The sequence below is a fragment of the Prunus avium genome, chromosome 3 (genome assembly GCF_965620075.1).
Source record: "Prunus avium chromosome 3, drPruAviu1.hap1.1, whole genome shotgun sequence".
Taxonomy (NCBI): domain Eukaryota; kingdom Viridiplantae; phylum Streptophyta; class Magnoliopsida; order Rosales; family Rosaceae; genus Prunus; species Prunus avium.
In genome coordinates this window covers 25,822,839-25,842,988 of record NC_142286.1, presented here as the reverse complement: position 1 = coordinate 25,842,988, position 20,150 = coordinate 25,822,839, and the positions used below count along the sequence as shown (strand labels likewise).

General features: G+C 38.0%; 3 pseudogenes; 2 read left to right on the top strand and 1 right to left on the bottom strand.

Moving 5' to 3' along the window:
- Positions 1–386: 386 nt before the first annotated feature.
- LOC148295811 (G-type lectin S-receptor-like serine/threonine-protein kinase At2g19130) lies at positions 387–7,073 on the top strand (annotated as a pseudogene).
- Positions 7,074–8,562: 1,489 nt separating this feature from the next.
- On the top strand, positions 8,563–12,124 carry LOC148295810 (G-type lectin S-receptor-like serine/threonine-protein kinase At2g19130 pseudogene; annotated as a pseudogene).
- A 5,264-nt stretch (positions 12,125–17,388) lies between these two features.
- LOC148295809 (uncharacterized) lies at positions 17,389–18,439 on the bottom strand (annotated as a pseudogene).
- Positions 18,440–20,150: the final 1,711 nt, after the last annotated feature.

Here is a 20,150-nt window from a genome sequence, read left to right as displayed (position 1 = left end):
TGAAATATGAAGTCTTGAAATTTCAATTCAACTGTCTATTTCGTTAGAAATGGTACTGAAGTGTAGAATTTTCAGTTTATTGACTTTTAGCTTTCTGAGATTACTTTTCTTTTAAGGTTTTGGTTGTTTGATAATTTAGTCCAACGCTAATAGAATGAATTATTGATAAAAGTCAATGGCTTTTTTGTTTCACCAGCCAACTTGACAAACACATTGGTGCTTTTGAGGATCTGGTGATCGGTTGACTTCCAAGGTCAAACATACGATATCCTGATACAGCATGTCTAGCTAAGCTGTCAAGTGAAACTAACAAAAGTAGAACAAGGAAGGCCAAGCTTGGCCTGTGCTTATAGCAAAACAGCTCTTTTTTGCAAGTTTGTAAGGAGATGAAATTCACTTGCAGGAACAACTTTATTTATAAGCCTGTTCTGCTTCTGTTATGTTTAACCTTCGATGCTTGTATCTCCATGGCGTCTCATGTTATCTCCGAAGGCCAATCTCTTTCTGGGAACCAGACAATTACCTCTCCAAGTGGCATTTTTGAGCTGGGTTTCTTCACACCAGGTAACTCTCAAAACTATTATGTTGGGATATGGTACAAAAAAACTACCCCCTCAAACAGTAGTTTGGGTGGCAAACAGAAACCAACCTGTTTCTGATACATCGTCTTCAACATTGCAACTCTTCCAAAATGGAAACTTAACCCTACTGGTCCAATCCAAAACTGCAATTTGGTCAACTCATTCTATGTCAACGATTTCTCATTCCACCGTAGCAATGCTACTGGACAATGGGAACTTTGTCATAACAGATGCATTTAATTCATCTGTTGTTATATGGCAGAGTTTTGATCACCCAACTGATACCTGGCTTCCAGGAGGGAAGCTTGGACATAATAAGCTTACGAAAGAAAAACTGAGTCTTACTCCATGGAGAAACCCACAAAATCCAGCACCTGGCCTCTTTTCTTTTGAGCTAGAACAAAATGGAACAAGTTTTTGGTTATTTTGGAACGGTTCTAAAACTTATTGGACCAGTGGATATTGGACAGGGAAAATCTTTAGCCTTGTTCCGGAAACAGCAGCAAATGATTATATTGCAAGTTTCACTTTTTCTTCAAATGGGAAAGGAAGCTATTTCACTTATGCTTCAGCATATAACGATACCTTTATTAGATTCATGCTAGAAATTACTGGTCAAATCAAGTTTTATGTCTGGGGGAAGGGCTTCACAGAATGGACTCTAATCTGGATGCGACCAATTGAGCAATGCGATGCTTATGCTACCTGTGATGCTTTTAGTATCAGCAGCCAGCAGAATGCTTCTCTTTGTCGTTGCTTGCCTGGATTTGAACCCAAAGTCCCAAAAGTTTGGAAATTAAAAGATCACTCAAATGGCTGTCTGAGGAAAACTCCTTTACAGTGCAATGATGTCCGAAATTCCACATTTCTGGTGATGCATGATGTTCTCCATCCTGTGAATTCTGAGTCTTTGACAGTTGAGAACATTGAAAAATGTAGATTAGTGTGTTTAAGAAATTGTTCGTGCACTGCTTTTGCTTATGATAATCAGTGCCTGATTTGGAAAGGAGATATGCTCAATGTAAAGCTACTACCGTCTGAAGGTACAGTAGGAAAAGATTGGCATCTCTGAATTGCAGCATCTGACAATGAGTATCAAAAGATAGGGTCTACCATTAAGATAAAGAGGAAGACTACTTTGATGGTAATTGGAGTACTTTTAGGTTTCACCTTTATCTTGACAATTGTCATGATATTAGTCAGAAGGAGACAGTCAGCAGGAGCATTGGAGACAGTTGATGATTCTTTAGTGTTGTTCAAGTATAGAGATTTAAGAAGAGCAACAAAGAACTTCTCAGAAAATCTTGGGGAAGGAGCTTTTGGTTCTGTCTTCAAGGGGGTATTGCCTGATTCAATTGCCATAGCAGTGAAGGAACTTAAAAGTCTGAACCAGGGAGAGAAGCAATTCCGCAATGAAGTGAGAACTATTGGTTCAATCCAACACATTAACCTTGTTCGTCTCTGGGGATTTTGTGCAGAAGCTTCGAAAAGAATTTTAGTCTATGATTACTTGCCGAATGGTTCTCTTCAATCTCTCCTGTTTCAAAAGAATCCGATAATCCTAGATTGGAAGGCCAGATATCATATTGCAATCGGCATTTCCAGAGGATTGGCTTATCTCCATGAGGATTGTAGAGAGCGTATCATACACTGTGACATTAAGCCTGAGAACATTTTGTTGGATGCAGAATACAGCCCAAACTGGGAGATTTTGGTCTTGCAAAACTCATAGGTGCTAAAATATGAATATGGGTTTGAATATATTAGGTTAACTTTATTCTTCTCCATAAGGAGGTATATATATGAGTTTACAGAGTGCTTTACAAGGAATGAGATACAGTCAAGAATTAGGAAAGTATCTCCTAATTATACAAAGATTCGTCAACTAAATAGAATGGGAAAGTAAATCCCTTAATTAATCAAATAAATAAATCTCCTTAATTAATTAGGAGACTCATGTCAACACTCCTCCTCAAGTTGGTGCATATACGTCACCAATACCCAACTTGGTAAGTGAGTTATGAAACACTCTGCTACAAACAGCTTTTGTTAACATATCGGCAAGTTGATCTTCTGATTTTATGAATGGTAGGCGGATGATCTTCTTCTCAATTTCCTCTTTGATAAAATGTCTGTCCACTTCAACATGTTTGGTGCGATCATGCTGGACTGGATTATGTGCAATGTCAATGGCTAACTTGTTATCACAATGTAACTCCATTGGCTTTCTTGGCTTGAAACCCAATTATGTCAATAGTTTTCTAATCCATAGCAATTCACAAACTCCATGGGCCATTCCTTGATACTCTGCTTCTGCACTAGATCGAGAAACCACATTTTGTTTTTTACTCCGCCAAGTGACTAGATTACCTCCCACGAAGGTAAAGTAACCTGAAGTAGAGCATCTATCAGTAATGGAGTCAGCCCAATCAGCATCTGTATATCCCACAACTTCAAGATCTCTATTTTTTTAGAACATTAATCCTTTTCCAGAGGCTAATTTTAAGTACCTTAAGATTCGATTAACTGCATTCCTATGAGACACATTGGGTGAATACATAAACTGACTAACCACACTCACAGCATATGCAATATCCGGTCTTGTGTGGGATAAATATATTAACCTTCCAACAAGGCGTTGGTACTGTTCCTTATTGGTTGGTTCTTGATCCATGTCTTCACACAACTTGTGATTCATCTTGATAGGTGTGTCAACAGGCTTACATCCAAGCAATCCTGTTTCAGCGAGCAGATCCAATACATACTTCCTTTGTGATAGAAATATACCATTTGCGGACCTTGCTACTTCAATTCCGAGAAAGTACTTCAGATCACCTAAATCCTTCATCTCAAATTCCTGAGACAAATACTTCTGCAGTTTCAGTTGTTCTCCTGTGTCGTTTCACAACTATGTCATCCACATAAACGATCAGTGCAGTAAGCTTCTTTCCATCACACTTCAAGAACAAAGTGTGATCCAAATTACTCTGTGTATATCCAAAATTCTTCATGGATTTAGTGAATCTACCAAACCATGCCCTGGGAGACTACTTTAACCCATATAATGATTTTTTGAGCTTGCAAACTTGATTCTCCTTGTCACGAGCGAAGTTACATCCTGGTGGCAAGTCCATAAATACTTCTTCTTCCAGGTCTCCATGTAAGAATGCATTCTTTACAACAAACTAATGTAATGGCCAATCGAGATTTGCTGCTAGAGACATAAGGACTCTGATAATTTTGATCTTGGCTATTAGGGCAAGGTCTCTTGGTAGTCTATCCCATATCTCTGTGTGTATCCCTTCGCCACCAATCTAGCTTTATATCTTTCAATGGATAACATCGGTAACCTTTCTGATGAGGTGCATAACCAATGAAGACACACTTGTCGGCTCGGGGATCCAATTTGCTGCGTTGGTAATCATGTAAGTAGACAAAGACCACAGAACCAAAAATGCGGGGTTCCAGGTTTTGGGTTGGAGTTATTTGGATATGGTGGTGTAGTGTTTGAAGTGGGGTTTTGAACTGGAGGATACTAGAGGGAATCCGATTGATAAGATATGCTGCAGAGAGGACGGCCTCTCCCCAAAAGGACCGAGGCATATTTGCACCAAAGAGTGAGGCACAAACTACTTCCAATAAGTGTCTATTCTTTCATTCTGACACACCATTCTGTTGAGGAGTGTAAGGGCATGAGTGTTGATGTATGATGCCGTGATCCTGGAAGAACTCATTAAGATCGTGGTTGAGAAATTCTCCGCCATTGTCAAACCGAAGAACCTGAATTTGGGTATGAAATTGTGTCTCCACCATGTGATAGAACTGTTGAAATTTGGAACTGACTTCCCCTTTTGTTTTGAGAAGGGAAACCCAGGTCATGCGTGTGGAATTATCAATAAACGTGACAAACCATCTAGCTCCCCCGGGAGTGGTAATTTTAGCAGGGGCCCAAACATCAGAATGAACAAGGGAAAAAGGAATCAAACTTTTATTTGAACTTAAGGGAAAAGGAACACGATAGCTCTTGGCCAGTTCATAAATGTCACACTTAAAACCAGAATTATCTAAATTGGAAAATAAGGAAAGAAATAGCTTCTGTAAATATCCAAATGAAGCATGTCCAAGACGGCGATGCCATAACCATACTTCGGAAGTTTGCTTCTCAACACTCGTACCCCCAATTTTGTAAGCTTGACTGAGACGGGCTTCACTATTAGGTGCCAGGTCCAAATAATAGAGTTTGCCCCTCTTAGTACCACAACCAATCGTCTTGCTGCTGAGAATGTCCTGAAAAACACAATGAGTAGGCCAAAAGGTTACAGTGCAATTCAAAGCCGTAGTAATTTGGGCAATAGACAAGAGATTATGATGTAAGGAAGGAACAATCAACACAGAATCCAAAGTGAGGGAGTCAGAGAGAGAGAGGGAACCCTCCCCAATTACTGGAGAGGGGGTACCATTGACATTAGACACCACTGATTGAGAAGGCGGTGTATGAGAGGTAATTTATCCCGGATCAAAGGTCATGTGATCAGTGGCTTCGGAGTCAATGACCCATGAGTGTTTCTTTGAGGAACTATGCAAAACATAACCTTGGGTACCTGTTGTGGCTACAGAGGCAGAGGCAGGAGCCGGTGCAGTTGGAGCAGCATGACTTATAGGATCCGCGACGGACGATGTGCGGAATGATTTGCTCCTATTCTTGCGAGGAGCTTTGGAGTGGTCCCACCAATCCGGGTACCTAATCAGTTTGTAACGGCTAGCACGGGTATGTTTGCGTCCACCACAATGAGTGCATTTCTGCTCCGGACGAGAGCTTGTGCCCTGAGTCTACGAAGCGCCACCGATAGAGAGCGGAGGGCCCTGCAGACGTTGGTTGGCCAGGACTGCAATGTCTGGAGTACTGGCCATGGTCAGTCGTTGTTGAGCTTCGCGACGTAGATATGCAAAGGTTTGGTCAAGGTCTAATTTGGGAACTTTGCGTAGGATTTCCCCCCGGACTTGATCAAACTGAGGATCGAGCCCGGCAAGAAAAAGGTGAACACGAAGACGATCCAGTTTAGTCTGGCGCGCAGTCACGTCGGCGTCGCAGTGCATGCGATTCAAAGTGCGATGATCAATCTCCTGAAAGATGGTCTGCAGCTAGCTGTTATATTTGTGGACAGGAGCACCATTCTGTTTAATGGTGAACGCCCGTTTGTTGAGATCAAAAAAGAAAGTTTCATCCCCACCATCAAAGTAGGTTTTCTTCACGGCATCCCAGATTTCTTTGGCGGTACTGAGACGGATGAACCGACCCATCAAGTCTGGAGACATGGAGTCGATGAGCCACCCCTCGACCCGAAAGTTCTCCGTACACCATTTGCTGTAACTGGAGGAGAGCTTAGAGGGTTGCAGAGTGTCGCCGGTGAGGTACCCCAATTTTTCGCGGCCAGCAATACGCAACTCCATGACCTGAGACCATAAGGCATAATTGGTCTCGGTCAAGATGATGCTGGTAGGAAACGGAGCGTTGTCACCCTGAATAGTAACAACTTGGGAGGTTGAGGAAGTGGAGTCAGTGGTTGCGGAAACGATATCCATGGCAGCGGAAGGATTTAAGAATAAGAGAAAACTGATGTGTTTAGGGTTTTGTGATAAGAGGATATGAGGATTTGGGTATGAAGATCTGAATCTGAATCTGTAAATATGAGGAATTTGATTTAGGGTTTTGTGTTTGAAGAAATTTGATAAGAGGATTTAGGGTTTGTGTTCGAAGAACTTTGATATGAAGATTTAGAGATAACTGAGGATCGATTGCTCTGATACCATGCTAAAATATGAATATGGGTTTGAATGTATTAGGTTAACTTTATTTTTCTCCATAAGGAGGTATATATATGAGTTTATAGAGTGCTTTACAAGGAATGAGATACAGTAAAGAATTAGGAAAGTATCTCCTAATTATACAAAGATTCGTCAACTAAATAGAATAGGAAAGTAAATCCCTTAATTAATCAAGGAAATAAATCTCCTGTATTAATTAGGAGACTCACGTCAACAATATGCAGACAAAATAACCGGGTTCTAACAACCATGAGAGGAACTGTAGGCTATCTAGCACCAGAATGGTTTTCAGGTGAAGCCATCACACCCAAAGCTGATGTCTTTAGCTATGGCATGTTGCTGATTGAGATTATATCAGGAAGAAGAAATAGACAAGGGTTAGATGAGGGATTAGAGAGTTTCTTTCCAATCCAGGTTGCAAATATAGTAACCAAGGGAGAAGATGTTGTTACCTTGTTAGATTACAGATTGGAAGGGCAAGCAGACAAGGATGAACTCACCCGGGCATGCAAAGTCGCTTGTTGGTGCATTCAAGATGATGAGAAGGATAAGCCAAAAATGAGGGAGGTTGTTCAAATTCTTCAGGGAGTTTCAGATGTTGGTATTCCTCCAATCCCACAGTTTCAGAGGTTGTTCAAATCCAGCGCCTTAATGAGAATTCAATAGAAGCCACCAGTAGCCAGGAGACAATTTGCACTTCGGATTCATCGGCATGATCTGATGTCTTTTCTGCATTCAATCTAAAATCAGCAACTGTTATGTGGAAAATTAATAAGAATGCCCCTTTGGCCCTTTGGGAAAGTTCAAACCAGTAACCTCCGTACCTCCTCACGTTTTTATTCACACCAGCTGCAGAAGATGTGTATCATAACATAAATTTTCTCAACCTCTAATCTCTATTGCCGGTAAATAAATTATAATGAGGAACACTGGCACTGAGAGCTTTTGTATTAAACATCTGGAGAATCCTCTTTCTCTGATTAGGTTCACTTGATTTAGAGTACGTTTATTATTCAGTACTAGACTGGATCAGTAGCTAGCTTCTTTTTGTTTTTTTGTATCTTTTAATTCTTCGTTTCATAAACTCTATGGCATATTGGATGGCGGTATGCATGACTATCAAGTCAAATGCTGCACGGATTCACTGATTACACCTTGAAATTGAAAACTTCATTGAAACTATATTAAAAAGGACAGAGGAGGATGCAATTTTTCACTGTAGCCTGTAACCAGATTATGAGTCTTCCGAAGTCATATGCTCTCTTTTGTGTATTGATTGAAAAAGATAAAAAAGAAACAAGAAATAGGTCATGGATGAAAGATAATTCTTGCAAAGTTTCTTGGTGTGATTGGTTTAGCAAACATGGCCATACAAAAGGGAAAATCATCCGTTTTTGCTCTGTCTTCCTCAGTTTTTAATCTTCACACTTGTTATTAATCTGAATTCCAACTCAACTCAACTTCTGTTAAAGATTCCTTGTTGAAATTCTTTGCTTAGAGATAATTCAATGCAACCACCTTCATAGGATCACAGATTGATGCTTAAGTTATATATATATGCATCCCCGTTCTGCCATGTGAAGTGAGTAATGCTTGAGTTAGATCCAGCTCTCAATAATAATAGTTCATGTTTAGAAGACAGAGAGCTCAGTTGCAACTTCCCCATACATGGTTCAACAATCTATGTCATTATAAATTGAATTATATTGAAATTCTACAGAGGCTTATGGTAATGAAGCTCTGCTATTCAGGTAAAAAAATTTCTATGCTGATTCATACACCACTTGTAAGCTCAAGTTTCAGGTTATTGACTTCATGTTAGTTTACTTTATTCTAGCTTTTTTGATAAATAATTTAAGTCAATTGAAAAGTCGGTGGTTGAATCTTTGAAACACTGCATTAGACAGAGTATTTTATGCATGCTTCAATGCTTGTGAAGTGCCAGTGATCATTTTCTGATTTGCAGACTTTGTGGATCCTTTCTCCATTATTGAGGAAATTGGTTCACTTTCAAAGTTTAACACTAATTCTTTGCAATAGAGTAATATCTAGCTTTGCTGGCAATTGTGAAAGGATCAAAAAACATAATAAGTCCAGTGATTTGATATCACCAAGCTTAATTAGAGCAAATCTTTGTTTGCAAGTCCATGAAAAGATGGATATCACCAGTAAGAACCACTTTATTTCTCAGTCTATTACGCTTCTACCATGCTGTACCTTCGGCGAGTATATCTCTATGGCATCTAGCATCTTCTCCCCAGGCCAATCTGTTTCAGGAAACCAGACAATCACCTCTACAGGTGGGGCATATTTGAGCTGGGTTTCTTCACACCAGGTAACTCTCGAAACTATTACATAGGCATATGGTACAAAAATCTACCACATCAAACAGTAGTTTGGGTGGCAAACAGAAATCAGCCTGTTTCTGATCCAATTTCTTCAACATTGGAACTCCATGCTAATGGAATGGATTGTCCAAACTTCCAATATGGTCCACTAATTCAAAATCAGAGATTGCTAATTCCACTATAGGAATGTGAAATTGGCACTTAGGTAACGAGGGGTAAATTAAATGACACAAACACAACCACAACAAACTTCACACACTTTAGACCTTGAGCAAAACACTTATGACTAGTCAACTGCTAGTCATGAACAACCACAATCAAGAATACACATAGAGCATGCCACATTGTACCTGCAACCCTAGAAAAATACTAGTGACAACCTAGGCACTCAGAAGGACCCGTCAATCTAGGCATCCCCTGTGCTAGCAACAACTATGGTGGAAGTGTGTGAAAACATTATAATCAAGTAAATACCAAACAGCAGATAATGATGACTAGTCAACCACCAAGAACACAAACCTAGAAAAACTACAGATATGCAAACCAGTTTTTGTTCACCCAGAAACCCACCATTGGGAAAAACTGGAGGTCATCAACCGACCAGGCAATCCACTAAGTAGAAAAAGATTCTTACAAAGGAATACAAGCAAGCTCAAGCAAAACCTAGATCTATTTAGGAAGATGAGCTATACCTCCTTTGTGCAATCTTCTTCTCCAACTTAAAAACCAAATTTGGATTCAAAGGAGAATGACCAATTTCTTCAAGAAACCATAGTCTTGAAGAAATCAATCTTGAATCTGACCTAGATATATATATATATATATATATGAGAGAGTGTTTGATCTAGCAAGATGAGGTTTTCATATTTCAAATGCAGTTTTCGAAAAATCAATTTGGAAAACTCAAAGATGAAAAATATGAAGGTTTGCTCTTGAGGAAGAAGAGATAGTTTCCAAGGAAACTTTCCAAAAAAATTGCCTACAAAAGTGACGGCCACCAAATGAAGAATTGTTTGGCTTTTACACACAAAAATTCCCTAGGTCAGAATCGACACATGGCAACAGAGAGAGAAGATAGAATAGGACAAAAACATATGGGTAGGATCCAGCTGGAACAGTGAGCTGGAATTCCTACTAAAAGGATGACTAGTCATAATCTTCAGAAGTTAGAAAATGCAATGTAATGCAATGCAAAATTTACCTTTTGTCAAATCCATTGTTGTCCATCATAATGTAGCCAATTAAGCATACCTAGAGATGTAATTCTTAATCTAGACTAGAGCTTGAGAAAATACAATGATTGTCCTATTACAAAATTGTCAAGGGAAGCCAAAAGAAATACTCAAAATGCATACATTAACAGAATGCTTCTTGATAGTGGGAACTTTGTTCTAAGAGATGCATCTGATCCATCTGCTGTAATATGGCAGAGTTTTGATTTCCCAACAGATACTTGGCTGCCGGGTGCAAGGCTTGGATATAATAAGCTTACCAAGGAAAAACTAATTCTTACACCATGGAGAACTTCAAGTGATCTAGCACCTGGCCTCTTCTATTTAGAGCTACAACAAAATGGAACAAGTTTTTGGTTACTCTGGAATGGTTCTGAAACTTATTGGACCAGTGGATACTGGACAGGGAAACTCTTCAGCCTTGTTCCAGAAATGGCGGAGAATGATTATATTTCAAATTTTACTTTTGCTTCAAATGAGAATGGATGCTATTTTACTTATGCTGATGCCTCTTCAAATAACTTTATCAGGATTATGCTAGAAATCACTGGTCAGCTCAAGTTATTTATCAGGGGGAAGGAGTTCACACAATGGACTTTGACCTGGATGTTACTGCTCGAACAATGTGACATTTATGGTTCATGTGGTGCTTTTAGCATCTGCAACCAGAAGATTGTGTCTCTTTGTGGCTGCCTGCAAGGATTTGAACCCCAAGTCCCAAAAGATTGGAAATTACAAGATCACTCAAATGGCTGTTTGAGGAAAACTCCTTTACAATGCAATGATGTGAGAAATTCCTCATTTCCTGTAATGCATGATGTTCTCAATCCTATGCTTTCCGAGTCTTCGACAGTTGAGAATGTTGACGAATGTAAATTAGCATGCTTAAGAAATTGCTCATGCACTGCTTTTGCTTATGATTATCAATGTCTGATTTGGAAAGGAGACCTATTCAATCTAAAGCAACTAGCATCTGCAGGAAAGAGAGGCCAGGATTGGCATGTCCGAGTTGCAGGATCTGAGAAGGATCAAATAATTTATTCTGTAAGTATAGTAGGAGCATTGGTAATTTTCAGAAGGAAATAGTCAGTAGGAGCATTGGACACAGTTGAGGATTCTCTCGTGCTGTTCAAGTATAGAGATTTAAAAACAGCAACAAAGAATTTCTCTGAAAAACTTGGAGAAGGAGGTTTTGGTTCCGTTTTCAAGGGTATATTGGCTGATTCAACTGCCATAGCAGTGAAAGAACTTAAATGTCTGCAGCAGGTAGAGAAACAATTTCGCACTGAAGTGAGAACTTGGTGCAATCCAACACATCAATCTTGTTCGCCTCCGGGGATTTTGTGCAGAAGCTTCAAAAAGACTTTTAGTTTATGAGTACATGCCAAATGGTTCTTTACACTCCCTCTTGCTTCAGAAGAACCCACTAATCTTAGATTGGAAAGCTAGATATCATATTGCAAAAGGGACTGCGAAAGGATTGGCTTACATCCATGAGGAGTGCAGAGACTGCATCATAAACTGTGACATCAAGCTTGATAACATTTTGTTGGATGCAGAATACAACCCGAAACTTGGAGATTTTGGTCTTGCAAAGCTGATAGACGGAAACTGCAGCTGAGTTTTGACAACCATGCCAGGAACGCTAGGCTATCTTGCACCAGAATGGTTTTCAGGCGAAGCCATCACTCCAAAAGCTTGCGTGTTTAGCTTGGAATGTTGCTGATTGAGGTTATATCAGGAAGGAGAAACAGAGACGGGTTCGATGACGGGTTAGAAAACTACCGTCCTATCCGGGTTGCAAATGTAATAAATGAAGGAAAAGATGCTATTAGCTTGTTATAGGTTAGAAGGCCAAGCCGACAAGGATGAACTTGGTAGTGCATGCAAAGTCGCTTGTTGGAGCATTCAAGATGATGAGAAGGATTGGCCAACCATGAGGCAGGTTGTTCAAGTTCTCGAGGGAGTTTCAGATGTTGGTATATCCCCAATGCCGTGGTTCCTCCAGCACCTTACAGAACTTCCAATAGAAGCCATTAATTACGAGGAGACCACTTCCGGTTCAGATTCCTTTTCATGCACTGATGTCCCAAGTGCATTTCAACCTCAAATTAGAAGCTGTTCAAAGGAAATGTAACAAGGACGCAGGTTTTGCAAGCTAAAATAAGCAACCTCCATTTCTGTGTTTCCATTAAGATCACATTTCTGTTGCATTCTTGCTACCCACACAAGATTTGTGTCGAAAACACAAGTTTTAGCAACCTAGGTTGATAGACTTGTTAATAGACTTGAACTGAACCCCATAAGCATCCTACTTTCTTATTTAACATCAGCAAAGCATATTCTTGCGCTGAACAAATTCAGTTGATTTAAAATCATTTTGTTCGTCAGTATTGCCTCTCATACCTGCGCAGGGGTTTTTGCAGCTTTGCATTCATCCAAAAGCTTCAACAACCAAAGCACTACAAATTTACACGGAAAGCATTACATGGAAAAATTATCTAAAGAAGAAAAACAATACTTAGAAAGTGATTTGTTGCCAGGTGAGAAAAGTTGTTCCTCCCTCTGTCTGCATTAACCATCTTGTTGAAGGACTGAGGTGTTAACTAAATCAGCAACCTAATGTGGGGTAGAGATAGCAACAACATAAACATTAATTGTCATTATCCAACGGGGGTCAAGTCCGGCGGAAAAGGGCATTGATTTGCAAACCAGTGGTCTAAAGTTCGAACTTACATGACATCTTGACAGTGTGTGTGAGAAAACCACCATCCACCTTCCCAACTTGGTGAAAAACAAGAAAATTTTCATTACATAGAATATTTAAAATAAAAAATAGTCACGACTTTTTAGAGAGGAAGAAATCTTCCCTACACGGTACCTGTTCTCTTTGTTGGTAACCACCACTCTCATTCTCTCTCACTGGTATCTTAATCTCCTCTCTGGTTAAAACTCAAGGAGAAAATAGCCATAGAAAATAAGTATTAAATGCAATTTGGGCCTCGTTTCAGTAAGTGTCATACAAGGGTTTTTCGCAGCATTTTTAGCATGGCTCATTTCTATATAGACTCCAAAATATTTTTAGTGAGAGTTGGTGTTGACAGTACAACATACCTTTGGTTCAAGACAGATGCATTCTCTGCAGGAACTGTGCGTAGAACCCCGAGATCAAATTTTATTTTCAGTTTTGGATTGCATTCAATGTAAACCAATTCCACCAGGGATGGGCAGGGACGGACCCAGGATTTGAAAATGACATGGGCTAAATTTAAGGGCGAAGTTAGGAATATTTGTAAGAGTAGGCTAAATGTTGAAACGAATCCAATGATTGATATATATTTTTAGATTGTGTTTAATGGATACCTTTTTTTTTTGGGGTAAATTATAAGCTCTTGTTTGTTACCAAAAAAAATTATAAGCCCTTTTTTTCCAATATATATATATTCTTGATCATATTTAGAGCTTTTTTTTTTCTATTCTACTGACATTTAAAACAGACAAAAATCTTGGAATTATTGATAATATTGTTGAAATATTTGGAAGGGATTGAAGGGAAACAAAGAAAGAAAAAAAAAAGGAAAACTACACATGTACTGGGAAATATTTAGAAGGAATTGAAGTAAAAATAAAATAAAAACACATATCTCATCCCAACACACATCCCTTTTTTTATTCTATTTCCTCCTTTCCCCTTTTTTATTCTATTTCTTCTCTCTCTCTCTCTCTCTCTCTCTCTCTCTCTCTCTCTTTCCGATTGTTTATCATCTCCCCCTCTGTTTTTTTATTCTTTTTGCTTCTTCTTCCTCTCTTCCTTTTTCTTTCTTTCTTCTTCCTCTCTGTTCTTTCTTCTTCCTCTATTCTTTCTTCTTGTCAGCCGGCTGATTGCCTAGGCTAGAGAACTAATTTAGTCCCAAAAAAGAGAAGTTCCCTGGGCTATAGCCCAGGTTAACATGTTCATGGGACCGTCCCTGGGGATGGGCACTTTAAAGTATAAGCTCACACACGCTTGAAGTTTGGTAGATTACGAAGCATGATGGAATTCACTAGAGGAAGTATTTGTCTGCAACAGAAATTAACACTGTTTTACTATCATCACATATGATAACTTTTCTAATAAGACACAAGAAAAATTAGATACATTTTATGAGTTGTGTTTATCTTCTTTTTTTTCCTTTTAAATAGTTTCATAAATGATTTTCAATAGTTTGAATAAGTACTTCACATAACTAACTAGTATTTGATTTAGTCATATTCGTTTTAACTTGGTTGAGCAAGTCCCATCTTCGATATTTAGTTGTGGATAACACTATTATGATGGTGTAACTTTGTTGTAGGTGTATTGATCCTTTGTTTGAAAAAAAGAAAAAGTACTATGCAATGAGAAAAAGGAAAGTGAAGTGGCATTACAAGTTGATCATAAAGAAATAAGTTTATTTTTTTTAGTAAATATTGCAAGCATAAACATGTTTATATCATAGAGTGTTCATTTAATATTATAACTACACCAAAATAAACTAATGCAAAGAAGAAAGTTATCAACATTTAGTTCAATTAACGAAAAAATGAAACACATCCCAAAATTCAACCTTTACACAACCAAAGAAAAGAAAAGAAAAGAGTTCAGAAGTCCATTAGATGAGGGAGAGAGCTTTGATTTAGGGGGAAAGGGTACATGATCGAGTTGCACCGAGAGAACATGAGTTTTGAAAAGTTGAGCCCATTTGATAACCATTTTAGTTTTCAGTTTTCAGTTTTTATTTTTTAGTTTTCATTTTCAAAACTAAAAACTGAAAACTTGTTTGTAACTAATTTCAGTTTTCAAAAAAAGTGAAAATTAAAAAAACGAACAAAAGTTGTTTGGCAACTAATTTCAGTTTTATGTGGAACTTGGAAATGTTTTTTTTTTTTTTTTTCCAGTTAAATTACGAATTTGAGATCATAGAACGAAAGTGCATGTTACAAAGAGTTCGTAGTATTTTTTGGAATCAAGATGATCTTTTTTTGGTGAATTTTGGATCTGGATGTCTCGAGGTTTGGATTGGGTCTATGGCCAGCAAGAATCGAGCAATCGAGTCCAAGTCAAGGGTCCCAAATACCAAGTTTTGATTTTTGTAATTAGGATTATTTTTTGGAACTGGAGTGTATTCATGTGTGGTGATGTAAAATTAATGAATGAAAAAGAAGAAGAAAAAAAACTAATTTTGAAAATGAAAACAGAAAAACACTTTCAAGTTGTTTTTAAAAAGGCATATTTACTGTAATACCCCTTGAAACTATGGTCAAATCTCAGTTTTCCCCTGAAAGTCAAAGTGACCCACTTTGCCCTTTTGACCAAAGTTTGGTGTTCCAAGTTGCCCATATTGTTAACTCCATCCAAAATACCATCAAAATTGATGATGTGGCAGGGGCTTTTTAGTAATTCCGTATATGTGTAAAAAAAATCCAGACCTAGTAATTTAAAATAATAAAAACTCATAAAATAAAAATTAAAGATATAATATAATATGAAAAAAATAAATTAATATAACATTTAAAAAAAATTCAAACTACTCCCCAGCCTCCTCCTTCCATCAATAATGGCTTCTGGACGGAGTTACCAAAAATTCAAACTACTCCCCAGCCTCCTCCTCCTTTAACATTTAAAAAAAATTCAAAATTCAAACACATGTATAACAAAATTACCAAAAAGCCCCTGCCACATCATCAATTTTGATGGCCTTTTGGATGGATTTAATGGTAGGGGTCACCTTGGAACACCAACCTTGGTCAAAGGGGCAAAGGTAATACCAATAATCAAATTTAAATTTGATGGCTGATGTGGCAATTTGACATTTTACACAGCTTTACACTCCACCCGATATGTCAAATTAAATTATTATTTTATTACATTTTAGTGTTGATTTATTTTTAATTAAAAAGAAAAGAAAAATAAAATAAAATATTCATTTGACATCTCGCTTTTGGGATGTCAAAAATAACATATCAACCTCCATCCTTCATTCCACATCAGCTTTGACACATTGGTTGGAGTGATGTGAAATGTTATTTTTCGCCATTAAATGTCTATGTGACACTTTTGACACATCGGTTGGAGTGATGTGAGATGTTATTTTTCGCCATTAAATGTCTATGTGACACTTTTGATACATCGGGTGGAGATGCGTACAGGGTGCAAAGTGAGATTTTGCCATAATTTCAGGGGGTACTACAGTAAATAAGCCTTTAAAAAATATGGTTGTTCCAATATAGGCCCTTACAACTACAATATCGTAGACACATGCCCAACTATTGTTAAATCTTTACTTAAAACTCAAATTTAAAATAGAATTCCATATGAGATAGATTTGTCCTAATATTATTAACTAAATTACAATACATGCTGTTTATCATCATATTTATTTTCAATCATGTCATTAACTGCCTTAATTATAATTAATTTTCCCTATTAATAGCATATTAAACACCTCATTTCTTTTGGTTGGTACAGACCATCCGCAATTTCTAAAAAATTTGTGCAAAAAAAAAACCCTAAATTACATATCCGATAAATAATGTACCTATAAAATTAATATAAACATTGGTATTTTCTTTATAGAAAATATATGTACATTATTTTGAGAAAAAAGGTAGGTACATTATTTAGAGAAAAAAATGTAGGTACAATATTTAGAGAAACAAAGTAGGCGACAGCAGCGACGCTAGTGGTAGCTGTTGGGATGTGGTGCTCTTCTCTACTTTGCGCCGACCGAAGAACTATGCTTGATCATAGGAGGTTTTCTTTGTCAGGTTCTGAGTTGAAATGGAGTGCTTCTCATGGGTCTTTTTACTGTTGTTTCTATGTTCCTCCTCCATGTTCTCTCCTGGTTTCTGCTATGGTATGCCTTACAGTTTGTGTGGGTGTCAAAGGACTATGATTTTGCTCATGGAAGGCTTCTTTTGACAATTAGGATGATTTGCGGTCCTCTCATGTGGGTTTACTATTTGGGGTTTCTGCGATCCTCTCATGTGGGTCTACTGTGCTAGTCTCTAGTTGCGGTTCTCGTCGGAGGTCTTTGTGTTAGTTTTCATTTTTGACTTGTTCTTTTATTGTAATGGTCCAAAGTGACCTGAATTGGACTCTCTTGTTAGTCCATGACATGTGTAGTACTCTTTCCTCCCCTGAGGTTTGTCCCATGAGGTTGTCTTAGGAAGGTTTTAACGAGGCCACTGTACCATGTTGCTCTTTGTACGTCTGTGGTTTTATGAATGAATTCTCATTCTCATTCTAAAAAAAAAGGTATTTATAATTGGATGATTAGCACATTAATTTGTGTCATTAAAATAAAAATAAAAAATATATTATTTCGCATTAAAAAAAAAAAAAAATTTGGGGGGGGGGGGGGGGGGAGGGGAGAACATGGGACTACATTAATTTAAAAAAAATTAAAACAAAAACAACAACAAAATCATGGAGCGCTTCCTGTTTCCACAATAGGAGCCTTTAGTTTGGCCCTTTGGACCTTCTCTCTTGGGTTTTCACGCATCGCTTCTTGGGGCTCATCACTTGAGCTCCCAAGGGGCTCATCACTTGAGCTCCCAAAGATCACACATTTAGCTTGACCAAAACCTGTGTCGTGATCTCGTTGCCCGGTTGATACAGGGCCTCCAGCTGCTTTTGCATGTCTTGAGAGTAAAAATCTACCGTCTTTGATAGTTTTTGATTTTCTTTCTGCAATATTTCAAGCTGATGTCAATTTGCCTCCACCGTCTTTGCCCTCTCCCTCTTCAAACTCCTTATAACAGGTTGACAATCTTCAACCAAATTCCGCTTTGCAACCAACTGAGCTCTTAGCACCTGTACCTCATGGGATTTCACAATGAGGCGATTCCCACACTTGCGACAGATGCCGCACTTTGCACCCTCAGTGCCATGGCATCACTCACCACCTGGTTATCATCCCTTATTCCCAACACACGCACATCCCTGGGAGTTACCAAACTCCTTGCAACTCCAACAACAACATCGTTGTCGAGGAGTAAAGAGTCGTTTACGGTAACTGGTCCTCATGAGAAGCAAAGCCGTCCACACTGCTGCAGCCCCTTGCCCCCATGTTTGTGTTGGCGGAGCTAGCTTTAGATCGAGAGAAAATGGGAATGAAGAGGCCATTTTATTTTTGAGTTTGAGGAGATAGGTTTAGATCAAGAGAAATGGGAAGGAAGAAAAATTGGCGGAGCTAGGTTTTTTGTTTTTTGAGTAGTAATTTTTTTCTCTCCTTGTTTCCTTTTAGACGTCCATTATGACACCCGTTTCTGATTTTTCCCCCATTCCTCGAGCTCCGCATCTGTAATTTCTGGCTTTCCGCCTCCCTGATTTCGCTCCGTGTTTATTGCCTCGTTCACCCTCAACTACGCACCCCACCATAACAGCCACCCACATTGACAATACCTGATCGGGGTTCGTTGGCGACGCCATGACTAGATCTGTCATAGAAGAACCATCGAGCGACTTGATTTGATCGAATTCAAAACGTCGATAAACCACTGGCGCTTGGACTTGGTCTCGTTGAAGCTACCCCCGTGGGGTTTTTTTGCTAAGAGGGGAGAGGAAAAGCCTAAGCTTTGCAGGCTTAGTGAAGGAGCGGTAGAGCCGGTCGTACTGGATGATCATGTGGTCGAGGTCCTTGTCGTTGGTGACGAAAATGAGGGCGTCGAGATCTTCACTTTGGACCTGGTACTTGAAGCAGACGATGTCATTCAGGGTGTTGGAGAAGGAGGGAAAGCAAAGAGCTTGATGTTGTGATCTACAACAATGATTTTGGTGTCACCGCTGATATATGCGAGCTTGTGGTAATTTAATTATTATTTTACTTTATTTTTTAATTTTAAATACTTAAAAGATTTAAAATCAAAGAGTTAACTATGGTTATAAGTATGGACATGTGTCAAGTTATAAGAAGGGTGGTGAGGAAACACATTTGGTTAAAGTGGTGAGCAAAAATGCTCCCCTATACATTTATATAGAAAATGCAATAATGGCTTAGTTAGGGGTATTTTAGGAATCGAAAAAGTACAATAATTTCGATTATGTGCTTGATTACGTAACTTGCCGAGTTGGATCTTAGTCGTCGGGTTTTATTTAGAAATAACAAGATTTTATTCAAACAAGAATAAAGAGATGGGTTGTAGTTGAGGAAAAATGACTTTGATTTTGAAGGGGTTAAGCTAAATTTACTATAAAAAATAAGGGTGATTTTGAAAACTAGATTTTATTTATTTATTAAACTAAAAATAAAATTTGTTACCAAACATGTGAAAAATGAAATGGTTATCAAACAACCCAAATAGCTTCTTTAAACAAAAAGGAAAACAAAAGTCCATTCATTGTATGGTGTATTTGATTTTGTCAAATTTTTGATGTTGTTCTTTATATTCTTTAACATCCAAATCAAGAGACAAATTAACGAAGGTTAGCCAATTGGTTCTAAGTTTTAGCCTTCATAATTCTTATCTCCATACCCAGACTTTCATTCATCTGGGGCTTAAAAAAATTCAACCAATACATAATCAAATAAAAAATATTTCAAACTTTGAATATTAATAGTATTGTCTAATAAGTAAATTTACAATTGTCCTCAACGACTTTTCATATTCTAAAAACGTTGCATATAAATAAGAATATGATGAAATTAGTTTATAAAAAAACTACTTAGTACTAACCTGTAAAATCAATTGAAGTAGCGAGTTTGATTTGTTGGGCAGCAGAATTTTGTCAAATAACGAGTTTGGCGGCTGAGTTCTCCACAAAATTACATAATAAGTGAACTTGGTGGGATCCCTATTCTTCTTTTTTAATAGAGGATTTAAGGTTTTTCTTTTTTAATATAAGATTTGGACTTAAAGTATATGTAATAAATGGGCCATATGGGGGGGGCTTCACTAGAAAAGGACCTAAAAATAATTAAAAATTGTGAATTTATGTGGGATTATATGGCTGAAGTTTTTTTGTAGGTGTGGGCAGCTGCCCATAGTTGTCTTTGATTGGGTCCGCCAGTGTCTCTATAGACGTGAGTGGTGATGCATTCCAAACTTTTCGGCTATATTTGGTGATTTTGATTGGATTGAATTATGATGTAGAATTGGATATATTGATGTATTTGGTGAGATAAATTATATTGCTAAATAGA